This window comes from Felis catus, chromosome C1, assembly GCF_018350175.1.
Source record: "Felis catus isolate Fca126 chromosome C1, F.catus_Fca126_mat1.0, whole genome shotgun sequence".
In the NCBI taxonomy this organism is placed as follows: Eukaryota; Metazoa; Chordata; class Mammalia; order Carnivora; family Felidae; genus Felis; species Felis catus.
Window position 1 is genome coordinate 162,952,022 of NC_058375.1, and position 19,701 is coordinate 162,971,722.

The following is a 19,701-nucleotide window of genomic DNA, read 5'->3' on the forward strand; positions in this document are numbered from 1 at the left end:
AACTGGTTTTATTGCCCCCCCCCCCCCCCCCCCCGCCCCGGAGCGGACTCTCACTCAGGCAAGCAAAGAGCAGAGTGGTTCAGCTTTTCAATTTCCTTGTTAAAAAACAACAACAACCCTAGAAGCCAGCAGCTAGTGACTGCTCAGTCTGAAAAGTATTTTTACCAAAACAGGAAGGAAGCAGTTATTTAAAAGGAGACCCTGCCTGCTCCTTTCCTTTTTCCCAGATAGAATCAGGTGAGGAAGGTCCCTCGTCTCAAGTCCAAGGACAGTATCCTGACACATCCACCCATTCTGGTGAGTCAAAACAAATCATTAGGGAAAAGGCTTGGAAGGTACAGGAGATAGCTGCAAATTCACATTATTTATATATATTTTTTTCTGTTTAATTTGTGGGAGGTCAGCTCTCTATCCACTAAAAAATTGGTTCTCTCCTTTCCGGAGTATAACATTGTGACTGCCTAGCCAGAAAAGACATCCTTCTACCGAATTCTTGTCTCTAGAAGGAGCCATGTGTTTCTGGGGTTTTTTGTTTTGGTTTTTTTTTAGGTAGGCTCCAGGTCCAGTGTGAGCCCAACTTGGGGCTTGAACTCATGACCCCAAGATCAAGACCTGAGGTAAGATCAAGTTGGACGCTCAACTGACTGAGCTACTGAGGAGCCCCTAAGTTTATTTATTTAGTTAAGTAATCCAACACCAACATGGGGCTCAAACCCATGACCCCAAGATCAAGAGTCACATGCTTTTCTGACTGAGCCAGCCAGATGCTTTGTTTTGCTTGTTTAATTCCACATATAAGTGAACTCATATGGTATTTGTCTTTCTTTGGCTAGCTTATTTCACTTAGTATTATGCCCTCTAGATCCATCCATTTTGTTGCAAATGGCAAGATCTCAGTCTTTTTTTTTTTATCTGACTGAGTAATATTCCATTGTTTAAATATACCACATATTCTTTACCCATTCATCAATTGATGGACACTTGGGCTGCTTCCATAATTTGGCCATTGTAAATAATGCTGTGATTAACACAGGGGTGCATACATCTTTTTGAATTGGTGTTTTTGTGGAGTTACTGGATTGTAGGGTAGTTCTGTTTTTAACTTTTTGAGGAACCTCCACGTCTTTTCCACAGTAGCTGCATCGGTTTGCATTCCCACTGACAGAGCAAGAGGGTTCCTTTTTCTCCACATCCTCGCCAACTCTTGCTTTTCAGTGTTTTTGATTTTAGCCATTCTGACAGGTGTGAGGCGATATCTCATTGTGGTTTTGATTTGCATTTCCCTGATGATGAGTGATGTTGAGCATCTTTTCATGTGTGTGTTGGCCATCTGGATGACTTCTTTGGAGAAATGTCTGTTCATGTCTTCTGCCCATTTTTTGGTTAGATTATCTGTTTTCTTGGTGTTGAGTTGTATAAATTCTTTATATATTCTAGATGCTCTTTATTGGATATGTCATTTGCAGATATTTTCTCCCATTTATTGGCTTGTCTTTTAGCTTTGCTGATAGTTTCCTTTACTGTGCAGAAACTTTTTACTTTGATGTAGTTCCAATAGTTTATTTTTGCTTTTGTTTCCCTTGCCTCAGGAGATATATCTAGAAGAATGTTGCTGTGGCTGATGTCAGAGAAATTACTGCTTGTGCTCTCTTGTAGGATTTTTGTGGTTTCAAGTCTCCTATTTAGGTCTTTAATCCATTTTGAGTTTATTTTTGTGTATGGTGTAAGAAAGTGGTCCAGTTTCATTCTTTTGCATGGAGCTGTCCAGTTTTTCCAACACCATTTTTTGAAGAGATTTCTTTCCCCATTGCATATTCCTGCCTCCTTCATTGAAGATTAATTGATCATATAACCATGGGTTTACTGCTCTCTGTTCTGTTCTATTGTTGTATGTGTCTCCTTTTGTGCCAGTACCATACTGTTTTGATTATTGTAGCTTTGTAGTGTATCTTGATACTTGGGATTGTGATACCTACAGTTTTGTTCTTCTTTTTCAAGATTGCTTCGGCTATTTGGGGTCTTTTGTGGTTCCATACAAATTTTAGTATTATTCTAATTCTGTGAACAATGCTGTTGGTATTTTGATTGGGGTTGCATTGACTTGGTAGATGACTTTTGGCAAGTATGGACATTTTAACATGTTGTTCTTCTAATCCATGAGCATGGGATATCTTTCCATTTGTTTGTGTCAACTTCAATTTCTTTCATCAATGTTTTATAGTTTTCGGAGTACAGATCTTTCACCTCCTCGGTTAATTTTATTCCTAGATATTTTATTAGTTTTGGTGCAATTGTAAATGAGATTGTTTTCTTATTTTTTCTTTCTGCTCTTTTATTATCAGTGTATGGAAATCAACAGATTTCTGTATGTTGATTTTGTATCCTGTGACCTTACTGAATTCCTTTATCAGTTCTAGTAGTTTTTCAGTCCTTAGATAATATCATGCCGTCTGCAAATAGAGAAAGTTTTACCTCTTCCTTATCAATTTGGATGCCTTTTATTCCTTTTTCTTATCTGATTGCTGTGGCTAGGACTTCTGGTACAATGTTGAATAAAAGTGGTGAGAGTAGATATCCTTGTCTTTTTCCTGTTCTTAGGAGAAAAGCTCTCAGCTTTTCGCCATTGAGTTTGATGTTAACTGTGGGTTTTTTTATAAATGGCCTTTATTATGTTGAAGTATGTTCCCTCTAAACCTACTCTGTTAAGGGATTTTATTAGGAATGGATATTGTACTTTGTCAAATGCTTTTTCTGGATCTATTGAAATGATATATCATTTTAATCCTTTGTCTTGTGTTTATTTTTCTTTTAAGATTTGATTTTTAAGTAATCTCTACATCCAACATGGGGCTTTAATTTATGACCCGAGATTAAGAGTCACATTTTCTACCAACTGAGCCAGCCAGGCCCCCCTATCCTTTCTCTTGTTGATGTGATGAATCACATTGGTTGATTTGCAAACATTGAACCACACTTATATGCTGGGAATAAATCCCACTTGATTGTAGTGAATGATTTTTTTAATGTATGGTTAGATTCAATTTGCTAATATTTTGTATTTTAATCTATGTTCATCAGTGATACTGGCCTATAGTTCTCTTTTTTTGCAGTGTATTTATCAGGGTGCTGCTGGCCTCCTGGAATGACTTTGGAAACTTTCCTTTCTCTTCTATTTTTTGGAGTAGTTTGAGAAAAATAGGAATTAACTTTTTAAGTGTTTGTTAGAATTCACCTGTGAAGCCTTGTGGTCCTAGACTTTTGTTTCTTGGAAATGTTTTGAATATGGATTCTATTTCATTGCTAGTAATTGGTCTGTTCAAATTTTCTAGTTCTTCCTGATTCAGTTTTGGCAGGTTATATGTTTCTAGGAACTTATCCATTTCTTTTAGGTCTTCTAGGTTGTCCAATTTGTTGGCATGTAATTTTTCATAATATTTTCTCATAATCCTTTGTATGTCTGTGGTGTCAGTTATTATTTTTCTTTCATTTCTGATTTTATTTGAGCTAGCTAGTCTTTCTTTCTTTCTTTCTTTCTTTCTTTCTTTCTTTCTTTCTTTCTTTCTTTCTTATGAATCTGTCTACAGGTTTATCAATTTTGTTGATCTTTTCTTCTTTCTTTCTTTCTTTCTTTCTTTCTTTCTTTCTTTCTTTTATTTTTTATATGAAATTTATTGACAAATTGGTTTCCATACAACACCCAGTGCTCATCCCCAAAGGTGCCCTCCTCAATACCCATCACCCACCCTCTCCTCCCTCCCACCCCCCATCAACCCTCAGTTTGTTCTCAGTTTTTAACAGTCTGTTATGCTTTGGCTCTCTCCCACTCTAACCTCTTTTTTTTTTTTTTCCTTCCCCTCCCCCATGGGTTCTTGTTAAGTTTCTCAGGATCCACATAAGAGTGAAACCATATGGTATCTGTCTTTCTCTGTATGGCTTATTTCACTTAGCATCACACTCTCCAGTTCCATCCACTTTGCTACAAAAGGCCATATTTCATTTTTTCTCATTGCCACGTAGTACTCCATTGTGTATATAAACCACAATTTCTTTATCCATTCATCAGTTGTTGGACATTTAGGCTCTTTCCATAATTTGGCTATTGTTGAGAGTGCTGCTATGAACATTGGGGTACAGGTGGCCCTATGCATCAGTCCTCCTGTATCCCTTGGATAAATTCCTAGCAGTGCTATTGCTGGGTCATAGGGTAGGTCTATTTTTAATTTTCTGAGGAACCTCCACACTGCTTTCCAGAGCGGCTGCACCAATTTGCATTCCCACCAACAGTGCAAGAGGGTTCCCGTTTCTCCACATCCTCTCCAGCATCTATAGTCTCCTGATTTGTTCATTTTGGCCACTCTGACTGGCGTGAGGTGGTACCTGAGTGTGGTTTTGATTTGTATTTCCCTGATAAGGAGCGACGCTGAACATCTTTTCATGTGCCTGTTGGCCATCCGGATGTCTTCTTTAGAGAAGTGTCTATTCATGTTTTCTGCCCATTTCTTCACTGGGTTATTTGTTTTTCGGGTGTGGAGTTTGGTGAGCTCTTTATAGATTTTGGATACTAGCCCTTTGTCCGATATGTCATTTGCAAATATCTTTTCCCATTCCGTTGGTTGCCTTTTAGTTTTGTTGGTTGTTTCCTTTGCTGTGCAGAAGCTTTTTATCTTCATAAGGTCCCAGTAATTCACTTTTGCTTTTAATTCCCTTGCCTTTGGGGATGTGTCGAGTAAGAGATGGCTACGGCTGAGGTCAGAGAGGTCTTTTCCTGCTTTCTCCTCTAAGGTTTTGATGGTTTCCTGTCTCACATTTAGGTCCTTTATCCATTTTGAGTTTATTTTTGTGAATGGTGTGAGAAAGTGGTCTAGTTTCAACCTTCTGCATGTTGCTGTCCAGTTCTCCCAGCACCATTTGTTAAAGAGGCTGTCTTTTTTCCATTGGATGTTCTTTCCTGCTTTGTCAAAGATGAGTTGGCCATACGTTTGTGGGTCTAGTTCTGGGGTTTCTATTCTATTCCATTGGTCTATGTGTCTGTTTTTGTGCCATTGTTGATCTTTTCAAAGAATCTACTCCTGGTTTCATCAGTCTTTTCTTACTTTTCTCCTCCTCTCCCTCCTCCTCCTCTTCCTCCTCCTTGTTTTTCTTCTTCTCCATTTCTATTTCATTTATTTCTGCTCTAATCTTTATTATTTTCTTCCTTCTAGTGGTTTGGGGTTTTGTTTGTTCTTCTTTCTCTAGCTCTTTTAGGTATAAGGTTACATTGTTTATTTGAGATTTTTCTTGGTTCTTGAGGTAGGTTTGTATTGCTGTAAATTTTCCTCTTAGAACAGCTTTTACTGCATCCCAAAGATTTTGAACTGTTATGTTTTCATTTTTATTTGTCTCCACATATTCTTTGATTTCTTCTTTTGTTTCTTGATTGACCCATTTATTGTTTAGTAGCATGTTATTTAACCTCCATATATTTGTGTTCTTTGCAGATTTTTTCTTATAGTTGATTTCTAATTTCATAGTGTTGTGGTCAGAAAAGATGCATGGTATGATTTCAGTCTTTCTGAATTTGTTGACATTGGTATTGTGGCCTAAGATCTGATCTATTCTGTAGACTATTCCATGTACCCTTGAAAAGAATGTTTTAAGATGTTTTAAGATGTTTTAAGATGGAATGTTCTGAAATATCAGTTAAATCCATCCGGTTCAAAGCTACTGTGTGGTTGTTGTTGTTGTTTTTAATCAATTTTCTGTCTGGATGATCTATCCATTGATGTAAGTGGAGTATTAAACTCCTGTACTATTATCGTATTACTGTCAATTACTTCCTTTATGTTTGTTTTTAACTACTTTATGTATATGGGCATTCCTATGTTGGGTGCATAAGTATTTACAATTGTTATATATTCTTAATGGATTGTTCCTTTTATGATTATGTCCCTTGTTATGGTCTTTGTTTTAAAGTCTATTTTGTCCATATAAGTACTGCTACCCCAGCTTCCTTTTCACTCCTATTTATATGATAAATGCTTGCCTATCCCTTCACTTGCAACCTGTATATATCTTTAGGTCTGAAATAAGTCTCTTTTAGGCAGCATATAGATGGGTCTTGCTTTTTTTATCCTTTCCTGTGTCTTTTGATTGGAGCATTTAGTCCATTTACATTCAAAGTAATTATTGATAGGTATGTACTTAATGCCATTGTGTTACTTGTTTTATGATTGTTTTTATAGATCTCTGTTCTTTTCTTCTTTTGCTCTTTTCTCTCATGGTTTGTAGGCTTTTACTAGCAATACACTTGGTTTCCTTTATCTTTATTTTTTGCATATCTATTACTGGTTTACTTTTTGTTACCATTTGGTTTATATATAACATCTTATGCCTGTAGCAGTCTACATTAAGTTGATGGTTGCTTACGTTTGAACCCATTCTAAAAGCACTAAGTTTTTACTCTTTCCCCCCACCATGTTTTAGGTATATGGTGTCATACTTTATATCCTTTTATTTTGTTAATCTCTTGACTGATTTTTTTTTTTATTTTTTTTCGACGTTTTTTATTTATTTTTGGGACAGAGAGAGACAGAGCATGAACGGGGGAGGGGCAGAGAGAGAGGGAGACACAGAATCGGAAACAGGCTCCAGGCTCTGAGCCATCAGCCCAGAGCCTGACGCGGGGCTCGAACTCACGGACCGCGAGATCATGACCTGGCTGAAGTCGGACGCTTAACCGACTGCGCCACCCAGGCGCCCCTTGACTGATTTTTATAGATATAATTAATTTTACTATTTTTGTGTTTCCTACGTTTCTTAATCCTGCTTATGGTCTTTCCTTTATACTCACAGAGTCTTCTTTAACATTTCTTGTAGGGCTGGTATATCATATTGTTTTAATCATTTCTCTTGTTTTTTTTTTCTTTTTTCTTTTTTCTTCTTTTTTAAGATTTCATTTTTAAGTAATCTCTACACCCAACATGGGGTTGAACTTATGACCCGAGATCAAGAGTCACATGCTGTACCAACTAAGCCAGCCAGCCATCCCTGTCCTTTTTCTTGTTGATGTGATGAATTCCTTTAACTTTTGTTTATCTGGGAAACTCTTGACCTCTACCTCTATTCTGAATGATAGCCTTGCAAGGATAGAGTAGTCTTGGCTGCAGGGGTTTTGTTTGTTTCTGTGTTTTGGTGGTGTTTTTGTTTTTGTTTTTGTTCTGTTTTAGCATTTTGAGTATATCATGCCACTCCCTTCTGGCCTGCAAAATTTCTGCTGAAAAATCAGCCAATAGCATTATTGGGTTTTCCCTTATATAACTGTTTTCTTTTCTTTTACTTCATTTAAAATTCTCTCTTTATTCGTACTTTTTGCCATTTTAATTACTATTTGTTTTGGTGTGGATCTCCTTGGAGTGATTTTGTTGGGGGCTCTCTGTGCTTCCCGGCTTTGGATTTCTGTTTCCTTCCCCAGATGTGGGAGGATTTCAGCTATTATTTCTTCAAATGAATTTTCTGCCCCCCTTTCTCTCTTTTCTCTTTCTGGGATCCCTGTAAGTGAATGTTATTACACTTGATGGTGTAACTGAGTTCCCTAAATCTATTTTTATTTTTATTATTCATTTTTCTCTCTCCTGTTCAGCTTGATTGCTTTCCATTACTCTGTTCTCCAGGTTGTTGGGGCATTCTCCTGCTTCCTCTAGTCTGCTTTTCCCTCTAGTGTATTTTTAACTTCAGGTATTGAGTCATTCATCTCTGATAGGTTCTTCTTTATGTTTTATTTCTCTTTGTTGAGGGTCTGAGTCCTCCACTCTTTTTCCAAATCCAGTGAGTGTCTTTATGACCATTAATTTAAAGTATCTGTCTGGGTCGCCTAGCTGGCTCAGTCAGAAGAGCATGTTATTCTTGATAGTCTTGATACTCTTGTTCGAGCCCCATGTTGGGGGAAGAGATTATTCAAAAATAAAATCTTTTTAAAAAAATTATCTGTCAAGAATAGTACTTATCTCCATTCCATTTAGCTCTTTTGCTGTGTTCCGGCCTGTTCTTTCATTTGGGACATATTCTTTTGTTTCCTCATTTTGTCTAACTCTCTGTATCTATTTCTGTGTGTTAGGAAAGTCACCTGCGTCTCCTGCTCTTGAAAGTATGGCCTTATGAAGAAGAGGTCTTGCAGTGCCCTGCAGTGCAGTGTCCCCTCTTCACCAGAACCTGGCACTTCAGGGGCTTCTCCCATATGTGCTGTGTGCACCCTCCTGTTGTGGTTGAGCTGTATTTGCCTTTAGTCCAATCATCTGCATTGGCTCTTTGCCTATTGTGGGTAGGGTTTGGTCCCTATATTGCTAGTGGGTCAGTCTGGGGCCACCTTGGGCTTGAGCTGCCAGACCAGCTGTTTTCCAGAGATGCAGTAGCACCAAACTGCAGGGAACTCTCCCTGTGTTGTCCCCTGAGAAGCTTCTGTTGGTGGACCAGGCCTGCAGTCAGAGCAATGGTCTGCCCACAGCCGGGGCCACAGTATGACTGGTGTGTGTAGTTATCTTCCCCTCTGCCAAGGGCAGGAGTCCCTTTGCAGTGGAGCCAGCCCCTGGTGTGGCTGCTTGCTCACTTTCAGGCTTGTGGCACCACTTTGCATGGGCTGTGGCCATGCTGGAGGATGCAGGTCCCCAGGAGAACTCGGGGCAGGGCATGCAGTGCCAAAAGGTTTGCCTGATCCCCTTGTGAGGGGAGCTGCAACTGCCTGGGAAAAGTGCCCCGCTGGGGTGGAGGGGCAGGTCTTTGGGAAAGTGTGGGGTGCAGGGGCGTGTCATTAGCAAGCTAGGTGGAAAGTGTTGGCACTGCACTGGTTCCCACAGGAGTCTGTGTATCTAGGCTGGGGGGCGGGGGGGGGGATGGTGCCCATCAACTCTTTTGTTCTTGGAGAAGTCTCCCTAAGTTTCCTGCCCCTCCAGCACATGCTATGAGATTACAAACAAATCTCCTTTCTGTGTACCCCAGGCATTTTCAAACTGCTGCTCCTGTACTGTGTCTCCTCAGGGCTGTTGGTTTTGTTGCCTCTTTGAGGGTGGAGACTCAGTTTCCTATCACTTTCCTGGCTCTGCCAGAGCCAAGCCCTCTCTTGGCTTGGCCCAAAGTTCCAGGTGTTAAGTCCCACTGACTGTAAAAAACTCATGAAGCCAGTCCCCTTTGGCCTTCGAAGCCAAATGTTATGAGGATTCGTCTTCCCCGTTCCTTGCCTGAGGTCCCTGGTGTGAGCGTCTGTTTCTCTCCTCTCTCCACACCAGCAGCATCTTTACCTCCTGTGGGTACTCCCAAGGGTCCCTTTGGCTCTCAACACATCTCTGCCCTTCCTATCCTCTTCGATGCAGCCTCCTCTCTACATTTAGCCGTGGAGTCTGTTCTGCCAGTCTTCAGGTCACTTTCCAATTTATTTACACTGATGTGGGTGTCATCTAGTTATATCCATGGGATGAGGTGAGCTCAGGCTCCTCCTGTTCTGCCATCTTCAAACCTCACGCTCTTTAGTCTTTTGACTAGCCAGAATGGACATGACCCCCTTGGAAACCACATGTTGGAGGTGACTTTACTTTTGACATCCTGCATCCTTGAGTGACTTCATGGAGGAGGGTACCCCATTGACCTGGTCATCACTCGGCTCTATTTCATGAGTAAGAACAAAACTTTCATTGAGTTAAGCCATTGAAATTCTTGGGTTTATTTATACAGCAGCTAGCGTTATTAGTATTAATGCAAAATTTACTCCCCTCCATTGAGGTCTTGTGGTTAAGAATAAACCCTAAAATATATAGCACTGCAGAGGAAAGCAAGAAGATTGGTATTGGAGGCTGAAAAGATGAAAACCCATATTATAAAATAGCGAATTATTTAATAAAACTGTTGCCCTCAATTACTTGGTGAGCAAAATGTCTACTGAGCCTGTGGCTGTAAAAGAGCTTAGAAAACCCAAAGATAGCCCACATCAGTTATTTGCCTTGCTTAGTGTGTCAGTATAAGAGTCAAGCTTGGGAAAGAATTGGCTGTTTCAAGAGGACAAGTGAAAGGAAATAGAACGAGTCCAGAAATTTGGAGCCTTCTGCTTTGAACCCCCAAATATAAGTGATAACATAGAAAAAAGGCCTTGAGCAACAAAAGCTCATAAAGACTTCTTATTAAACAGTTTCACCACTGCCATTAAAGGATGTTTTCTTCACACTCAGGACTCTTCTTTTCCAGATAGCTTCAAGAGGATTGCCATTAAGTTGAAGGAGAGAGATATGGGGTTTGGGATGCAGAGAAGTAAATCAGGTTTGAGAGTTAAATCTAGTAAAGAACCCTATGTGCGCATACTAGCACATAAAAAATGACTGCAAACAAGTAGCAAAACATTGGTTTGCGAGCATAATTAATTCCAAAAACACACTTGTAATCCAAAGCACGTGTATATCAAAGTGGATTTCCCTCTAAGAAATCATGGAAACTCAGATGATTGGTTACACAACCCAAAAATATTCTTATATAAATGGTTACAATACTGTGATATAATACAAAATAATTTAAAAATACAAAATATAAAGAAAAATAAATTAACTTTCACTTACCCTTGAAAACCTTCATGGTTGGTGTGAGGGAGACAAGAGAGAGGAAGATTATTGTGTAGGATGACTTTCACCATAATGGAATCACTGCCATCCGTTGGCTCAATGGAATCTTTGTCTGCATAGGGGTCATTGTACATGCTCACACAGATGTTGACTATAGTACAGTATTAATAAACTGTACTTGCTATATACTGTATTTAATGTAACTGGTAGTAAGGCAGCAGAGGAAAGGGTCTATATCCGCAGGCAGCCTGACCTAGAATGAAGCAAAGCATTCCTAAGCTTCCTCTTGTCTGGAAAAGCAAAGGACTGTCCATAGGTGCTTGGAAGTGACAAAAAAAAAATAGACTAGTGCCAGTTGTGGGCACCTTCCAGTGTTCTGAAAAATCACTGATTTCTGCCAAACACCACGGGAGCATGGGAGGCAATCACCCACAATCCCGTAGAGAGAGAGGGAGGGAGAGAGAAGAACCATTGGCTCAGTGTGATCATGTGACATTCAGCATCACCTACTACTCGTATTGCAAGACAAGGCTTGTTTGTCAAGTTAAAATTTGTTAGAAATGTTTGCTTGTCTTGCGGAACCTTCGCAGAACAAGTTACCCACAATCCAAGGTTTTGCTGTATTTCAGAAGCTTACTAAGTTGGAAGGAATTGTATTACCAAAGAGTTTTTGAACTCAGACTACAAAAACTTAGGTGGTGCAAGCCTTAAAATAGTCCTTGGGTGCTGGAACATGCACTGACAGAAAGCAGGCTACAATATCTGCACAGGCTCCCAAGGAGGGCACTCTCCCCACTGCCCACTTCAGATGTGGCCGTGGAGGTGAATGGACAGGTGAGAACCTCGCAGGGGCATAGCGAGGGGCCACAGAGAACAGTAGACGAGGGAGCTCCTCCCGGAGAGCAAAATCAGGGTCTAATCAAGGAACCGTAGCAGACCCTCTCAGGGCCCCCTCCCCTGCCCCATATCCCGTCGTCTCTCACCTCTACTCCGAAAACTCTGCCTACTGCCCACACCTGCCTGAGCGATTTGTTTTCTGGCTATAGGAATGCATGGGACAGGCTAGAAGTACAAGAGAGTTAATGGCCCCAGAAACAGCCCTCAGCTGCCGTAGGTGGAGAAATACCCCAGCTTCCTCACTCTTCAGATGGGGTAACTGAGGCACGCTCTATGCTGTGACTCAGAGTTCATCCATGGGATTGAGTTCCTGCCTGTGGTAGAAACGGCTTGACAGCCCTTCCTTCATTGGCTTCCTTCTCCTCTCTGCCTCACTGTGTTCATGCCGCACCTCTCAAATAAACCCCTTATAGGGTCTGCTTTTGGGGGGACCTCAAATCAAGACAGAGTTTCTCCCACTGTCTGGGCAGGGGCTTCCCCAGTGGCTTCACGGTCATGTAAATGGGTGCCTTTCCCGCATTTCTATCATCTTACCAACTCTTGTCTATAGATGAACAGTTGAAACTGTAGACTAAAAGAAGAAAATTATTAAAACTGCGATTATCCCCAGTAGTCAGCCTATTTTCTCAAGGTGTTTATTTAAGTCATTCACATTTATTATGGAAAATTAAAGCCAGATGAACAAAAAGAAAAATGTTTGCCTTGTTATTCCTTTACCTAGAAATTTTCATGGTTTGTGGGTTAATTTTTATGTTTATCTTTGCACGCATGCCTTCATTTATTTATCCATTCATTTTTCACTATCCCAAATCCTTGCTTCATGTCACTTAAAGTCAAGAGCTTCTTTAATTTTTAGGCTTTCATGGATTAACTACGGTTAAGGAAATACTACTTTCAGGAGAATAGTAATCTTTTGTTCAGCTTTATTGAGGTACAATGGACAAATAAAATATACGATGTGATGATTTGACATACATATACTTTGTGAAATTCATTTATTAAAATTTTTTTTCTGGGGCACCTGGCTGGTTCCGTTGGTATATTGTGCACTCTTGACCTCAGAATCATGAGTTCAAGTTCCACATTGGGTGGAGGGATTACTTTATAAAAATAATTTAAAAAAAATTTTTTTTCTTGGGCATTGCTTTGTACAAAGCACAGTTTTAAGTATTTGAGATACATCAGTAAATGAAACAAAGATTTCTGTTCCTCGGGGAAAATGAATTAGAGTTAGTGAAAATGAACAATAAAACATATATGTATATAATTAAAAAATAAAATTTGTAGTATCTTATTGTGAAAATGCTATGGAAAAAAGAAAGGTAGGGGCGCCTGGGTGACTCAGTTGGTTGAACATCTGACTCTTGATTTCAGCTTCGATCATGATCCCAGGGTCATGGGATCAAGCCCTGAGTTGGGCTCCATGCTGAGTGTCGAGCCTGCTTAAGATTCTCTCTCTTTTCCCCTGCCCCTCTCCCCCTGCTGGAGTGCTCTCTCTTTCGCTCTCTCTAAAACAAATAAAATAATAAATTAAAAAAGAGAAAGGTAGAGCAGGGTGAGGGGAACTAGGATGGCTGGAGAGGGGATTGCCTGCAAACATGGCAGGCTTCAGCAAGGGTGAGGCATTTGAGCAAAGACTTGAAGGGGGTGCAGATATCTGTGGGGTGAACAGCAATAAAAGTCCCGAAGGGGAGTGGACCTGGTGTGCTCACGACTTAGCAAGGAAGCCAGCCAGGCTGGAGCAGAGTGAGCGACAGGGAGATGGCTAAGAGATGATGTCCGAGAGCAGCCGGGGAAGAAGGGACCCAGCAGGTCTTTTAGATGTCTGCTCTTTGCAAGATGGGGAGCCTCTGCAGGGTTTTGACCAGGAGTGATGTCATGTGACATACGTTAAAGGACAACTCTGGCTCCTGGGGTGGCAGGAGACTGTAGGGGAAACAAGTGAGGTGCTACTGCAGTAACCCAGGTGGGAGGTGGTGGCAGACAGGACCACAGTGGTTACAGTGAGGGTGATGAGAAGTCGCTGGATTTGGGAAACACGTTTTGATACAAGGCTAACAGATTTCCTGAAGGAGTGGATCTGGATGCAAAGGGAAGAGAGGATGATAGTTGCAGACGATTTGCAGGGGTGTGGCTTGAGATTAGGAAGGATTTAGGTGCTAAGGTGCCAACAAGTGGATGAAGGAAGGCTATGGCTGGAGCTGGTTAAATGGGGAGGAGGGTCGTGAGTTCTGCTACGGACATGCTGAGTTTGACAGGTCCTCGAGAAACCTGAGTAGACAGTTGGATTTAGGAGCTAGCCGTTTAGGGGAGAGGTCTAGGCTAAGGCAGATGGTGTGTACAGCCGTGGCTGGATACCGTCAAAGGAGTGAGGATGGGCAGGAAAGAGAAGAGAGCTAACATTAATAATCTGGGAAGAGGAGGAACGCAGACAAGCCTGAGAAGGCAGAAGCAGTGAGACGGGAGACCCCAGGGATGGGGTTCTGGACGCCAGAGGCAGAACTCTACAAGGAGGAAGGAGTGACCTCTGTGTTAAATGCTGCTGATGGAGTCCATGACAGGCGGACGGGAATGTCTATGGGTTTAGCAATATGGAGGCCGCTGGTGACCTTGACGCGTACCAAACCTGGCTAGAGTAGGTTTACAAGGGGAGGAATCGGAGTGGCTTTATTGCAAAGGGTGACAGAGAAATGAGGTGGTGGGGAGATAGGGCCAACAGAAATTGTGTGCCTTTTTTTTTTCTTTTTTTGGTTGGGAAAAGTAACAGCATATTTGCATGATGATCATAATGATCCAACAGTAACAATCAAATAAATAAATTGATTATGTAGTAGGGAGCTGGAAAAAAAACACCCATAAAACGTTTTCAAAAATGGGATTTACTATACATACTTTTCTATAACTTCCAACATATATAGTAAATATGTTCCTAGTCAAATAGTGTAGCTGTACATTTTCATTTTTTTTAGAGAGAGAGAGAGTACATGCACATGAGTAGGTCTGGGGAACATAGGGAGAGAGAATCTTAAGCAGGCTTCATGCCCAGCACAGAGCCTGATGACTGAGATCCTGACCTGAGCCGAAATCAAGAGGAGGTCGCTTAACAGACTGAGCCACCCAGGTGTCCCTACATTGGCATTTTTAACGGCTCTGGGACATTCTGGTTTTTGACGGTGCCATAATTTGTTTAACCAACCCCTTATCATTGGCCCTTTGGATGGTTTCCTTTTTTATTTTCACCTTTTCATCTTTACAAACAGTCATGCAGGGAAACATCAGTCCTATTTTTCTGATTATTGCCTTAGGATGAGCTCCTGAAATTGGAAGTGCTGGGTCTAAGAATGGAACATTTTACATAATTTTAATGCATATCAAATAGCCCAGATTTCCATTTTAGGATCGATCAAGTCATTTAGGCCACCCTTCGTCACAGTTACATTTTTCTACTACGCCTCTCCCGTACCGTTACACTTATTTGTGTGATTATGTGATTAATGTCTGCCTCTTCTGCTAGACGGCAGACCAGTGGGTGGGGAGACAGTACCTGTTTTTGCTCATGGCTGTCTCCTCAGCTTCTGGCGCAGAGGCTGCCATTAGACTAGGCATTCAGTCAATAAGGGTTCATGAGTGAATGAATGAATGAATGAATGTAAAGGCTAATTCAATGAATAGGGTAGAAGATCGCACTGGATAATGTCATGCTGGGGTAGAATGAGGTGTGATTACCAATCATCCCCAGTGCATATATAAAAGTGTTTGTAATTGACTAAATAATGCATGAATGAGGTTATCACTTTTATAAAAGTCCACCTTCTTGTGTAACTTAATGAAATAGTAATGGATCCTCCCAAGGTCTCTTTGGGGAAAACACTCAGTCTGTGTCTCTAGTTTGGTGCAGCTCTCAGTAGCCTGGCCACCCCTTAGCCAAACAAATCCTCTCTTTTCCAGCTCTGAGCGCCTTATTCCAGTGGCCAGCAGGTGGCGACAGCCGGTTATTGAAGAGACAGCGGAGCACCAGAGGCCCACCGGGTGGAGGCTATGTGGGCTGGAGCGTAACCTGTTGTCCCTGGGCTCTGGCAGGGCACTGTCCACCCAAAAATGCCCTGCATGCCGGCCCAGCAGGCTCTTTCCTGGGAGACAGGCTGCTCGGATGCATTCTCGGGGGCCCCTGGAGCCCTGGTATTCCCTCAGAAGTGTCAAGAAAGAGGGGTCAGTTCTCAGCCCCAAGTCTGCTTTTCCATGTTACAGGGTTTACATTTCCAAGGACTCCGTACTGGACAGCTCAAGAGCCAAATGAAATTCATTTGAAAATCTAGACTTCTTCAGGCTCTGAGATTTTTTTTAAACTTTTTAATTTAATTTAATTTTGTTTTGTTTTGTTTTATTTTATTTTATTTTATTTTATTTTATTTTATTTTATTTTAAAGAGAGAGCACAAGTGGGAGAAAGGGACAGAAGGAGAGAGAGAGAGAGAGAGAATGCTAAACTCAGCATAGAGCCCAACACAGGGCTTGATCCCACGACCCTGGGATCATAACCTGAGCTGAAGTCAGGAGTCGGACACTCAACCGATGAGCCACCCAGGCGCCCTTTCAGGCTCTGAGATTTTATCCAGTTCATACCCACTGAGCTACCTCTGTTGTTGTCTCAGTCTGTCTGAAATAATCAGTTTCTTTTAATTCTCTCTCTCTTTTTTTTTTTTTTTCCAGCCCAGCTCAGTGCCATGCAGACAGGCTGATACTTTCCTACAGCTGTACTGGGTCTGTGATCATTGGATTACATAATTGCTTCTTTGGACATACCATCCAGATGGTGGCCCACTCACCATGGGCTCACCCCATCTTGGTGCTTTTTTTCCAGTCGCGGGCATGGATTTGCCATCATCCACCCTTACTCTCTCCTCTGTTCCCTTGAGACTGACTGTGGGGAGGAAATCACCATTTGCTGAGACCCCACTGTCTACCAGTTCACTCACAGAGACCCGGTATGTGGGTGTCGTGTTATGGTGGCCGAGCTCATTTAAGTCCTAAGTAGCAGAGCTGGTCAGGACATGAGTCTACTATGCCTGGTTCTTAATAGTCCAAACTGTGCCTCAAGAAGCCCCTCGGAGGTGGCCACAAGAGAAGGGAAGGAGGGGAGAAGGTGGGAGGGTGACACGTGCCCTAGGGTGGTGCTTCTTGGTCCCCACCCTTGCTTCATCTAGAGCAACTGCACTTTGACTTCAAGGAAAAAAAAATATAAAGAGGCATCTGGGTAGCTCAGTCACTTAAGCGTCTGACTCTTGATTTCAGCTCGGGTCATGAGCTCATGGTTCATGAGTTCAAACCTCAGCACTAACAGCACAGAAGCTGCTTGGGATTCTCTCCTGGCCCCCCACCTCAAAATAAAGAAAGAAACTAAAAAAAGAAAAAGAGAAACAATATACGGATGTGTGTGTATCCTGCTTGTAAAATGAAAGCTTAAAAAATAAAAGGAAAGCTTAAGTGAAATATCTTATAAATATATAAAGCACAAGAAGAAAAAATATCTGAGCGTCCTCTCACAGTATATGTTGCCTGGTACATGATGACACGGCTGAGTCACGGAGAAGTGTGAGTTGCAGCTAGAAGACAAAGCAAAGTTCACAGGAACTGAAGCAGGGCCTTGGCCCCTGCAGCTCCAGGGTCTACCCACCTGACTAACCACTTAACTGACTCAGGAAACGCTCTGGTGGCAAAATTCTTCTGTAGCCGGCTTCTCATGGTCTCTGGGACAGACCCAAGAAAAGTGTCTGGGATACACCTCACACAGATACTGGGTGATAGCAACCGGAAGGAAAACCAAAGAAGCCTGGGAGGCCGGGCTGAATGACAGACCAAGCGTTGAGGCAGAGAAAAAGAGGGAGGCAGGAGAGAAGCCTCAGGCTGGGTCTCTGGAGCACGAGGGGAAACCGAAGCGGGAGAGCTGGTCAGAGACTGAGAGAAAAGCACAAACAGTATTTTTCAGGAGTTTGCTGGATATTTAAAACACGCGCCTACCTCTGGCATTTTCTCAAGAGAACGGAAAGATTCCAATTGCTTTCAAGTATATCTTTCTGCAGGTCTGAACCAGTGCCAACACTAGACCATGCTGGATCCCGGGTTTACATCGGTTATATAAGCAAACCAGTTTCTGCTGTGATCCAGAAGAGTCAAAGCCCTGAATGTTTCTCAGCTTCCATTTTGTCAGCTGCTTGAGTTTCTATTCTGAGAGGTGCTAACTGTTAAACATTGTTATTCACTTGTGTTCCCTAAATAACTTTTAATTAGTTTTAATTTGGACCAAGAATGTTCTACTGTTGATCCAGTGACAGGAATTATCAAAAATAAAATTAATAACAAACTCACTTCAGAAGAAACTTGCACTAATATGACAGAATTTTATGATATGTGCCTCAGCAGAGACAGATCATTTACATTTTTAAATTTTATTTTTTGATGATTTTCCTCAAAGCTATCATTGCATGGGTTAAAAGGTTGCTTCAACATTATTTTTCACCTTGCATGCATTTTTCACGTTGGGATTTTTCTATTATTTTTCAGTGGCTTTAATGCACAGGTGCAAGAAATGGAATCATATCAGTAACCGTATGTATGTGGCCCATGAAGCCTTGTGTTTTGCTGGATAGTTACGATATTTATTACACAGAGGAAAATGAGCAGTAATCCTTTCCCCTTAAAAATTGCCAAGGAGAGTTGGGGCGCCTGGGTGGCGCAGTCGGTTAAGCATCCGACTTCAGCCAGGTCATGATCTCGCGGTCCGTGAGTTCGAGCCCCGCGTCAGGCTCTGGGCTGATGGCTCAGAGCCTGGAGCCTGCTTCGGATTCTGTGTCTCCCTCTCTCTCTGCCCCTCCCCCGTTCATGCTCTCTCTCTCTCTCTCTCTCTCTGTCCCAAAAATTAAAAAAAAAAAAAAAAAAAAATTGCCAAGGAGAAGTCTGTCCCGGCTCTCAGAATATCATAAAGCCAGCCACACAAGAAATTCAAAACCATTGTTGGCGTTTTTCAATCAAGTCTCCCCCTCTCCCCTCAGCTGTCCCCTAACCATTAGGGTATGGTTCTAACACAGACTCAAACATCCCTTTGGCTAAAAAGCGGCCATCTATGGAAGAGCTAGTAATCATGGGGTCAGCCCTTTGCCTTTTCCAAAGTGAGTAAAACCTTCTGAATCCTGCAGGGTAAAAAATCTGGCAAAAATCAAAGAGAAGCGAGGAAGGGTTTCTCCTACATCAGTGAAATCGCCCGTGAGGGCCCTGCACGTGACACTAATCCAAGCATGTTCTAGTTTAGTTCAAAAACCTATAGAGACATAAATGTATGAGCCTTTTTTTTTTCCTTTAGTGAAAGAAAGCCTGTGATAGGCAAGCTAAACCTCCAAGTGTGAGGACCAGTTGTGATCTTGCTTACAGTCTCATTTCTTAAATGCTGCGTAATTTGGTCTGGGAACCGCTTGGCTAATTACGGATTGGCGGGGTGGGCCTCGCGTGTTACCGCACAACTGACAGCATTATTTAGTTTTCTGTGGTTTCGTGACCAAGAGTGTAGATGTGCTTGATTATTCGGGTAGTTTTACCTTGTCTTTGTTATAGAGGCCTTACAACAGATTAAAACATGGGTCAGCTTCGTTGTTATCTCGCTAGACTTTTAAAAGATTGGCTAGCCAGGGCGCCTGGGTGGCTCAGTCGGTTAAGCGTCTGACTTCAGCTCAGGTCATGATCTCGCGGCCCGTGAGTTCGAGCCCCAGGTCGGGCTCTGGGCTGATGGCTCGGAGCCTGGAGCCTGCTTCCGGTTCTGTGTCTCCCTCTCTCTCTGCCCCTCCCCCGTTCATGCTCTGTCTCTCTCTGTCTCAAAAATAAAAAAATGTTAAAAAAAAAAAAAAAAAAAGATTGGCTAGCCAAGACTGGATTTTATTCAAATGCCGTTTTATCTGTCATACTACTTTTAAGGACATTAGCCCATTACGTGGCCATGATCAGTACTATTTAAACTGCCAACATCTGGGTGTTCCTTCTGTGCCAACTCAATGCGGTGGCGGTGCTGGCTTAGTTTGTCACAACTCTGGGCACATTGGCAGCCCGGAGGGGTGTCTGGAGCTCCTGGACAGATATGGTGCATCTGTCTGGAGCTTCAATTTTACTTGAAGACTTGGAGGAAAAAAAATTAAGCAATTTAACCATTTATTTAATGTGCTGCCAATGCTTTATTTAATTTGCTG

General features: G+C 41.9%; 1 long non-coding RNA gene across 1 annotated transcript; it reads left to right on the top strand.

The window, feature by feature from the left end:
- The first annotated feature begins 233 nt into the window (after positions 1-233).
- On the top strand, positions 234-15,786 carry LOC111561975. The gene is made up of 2 exons (XR_002745051.2): positions 234-297; positions 15,420-15,786. It is a non-coding gene; the product is annotated as an uncharacterized LOC111561975 (long non-coding RNA).
- The last annotated feature ends 3,915 nt before the right edge of the window (positions 15,787-19,701 follow it).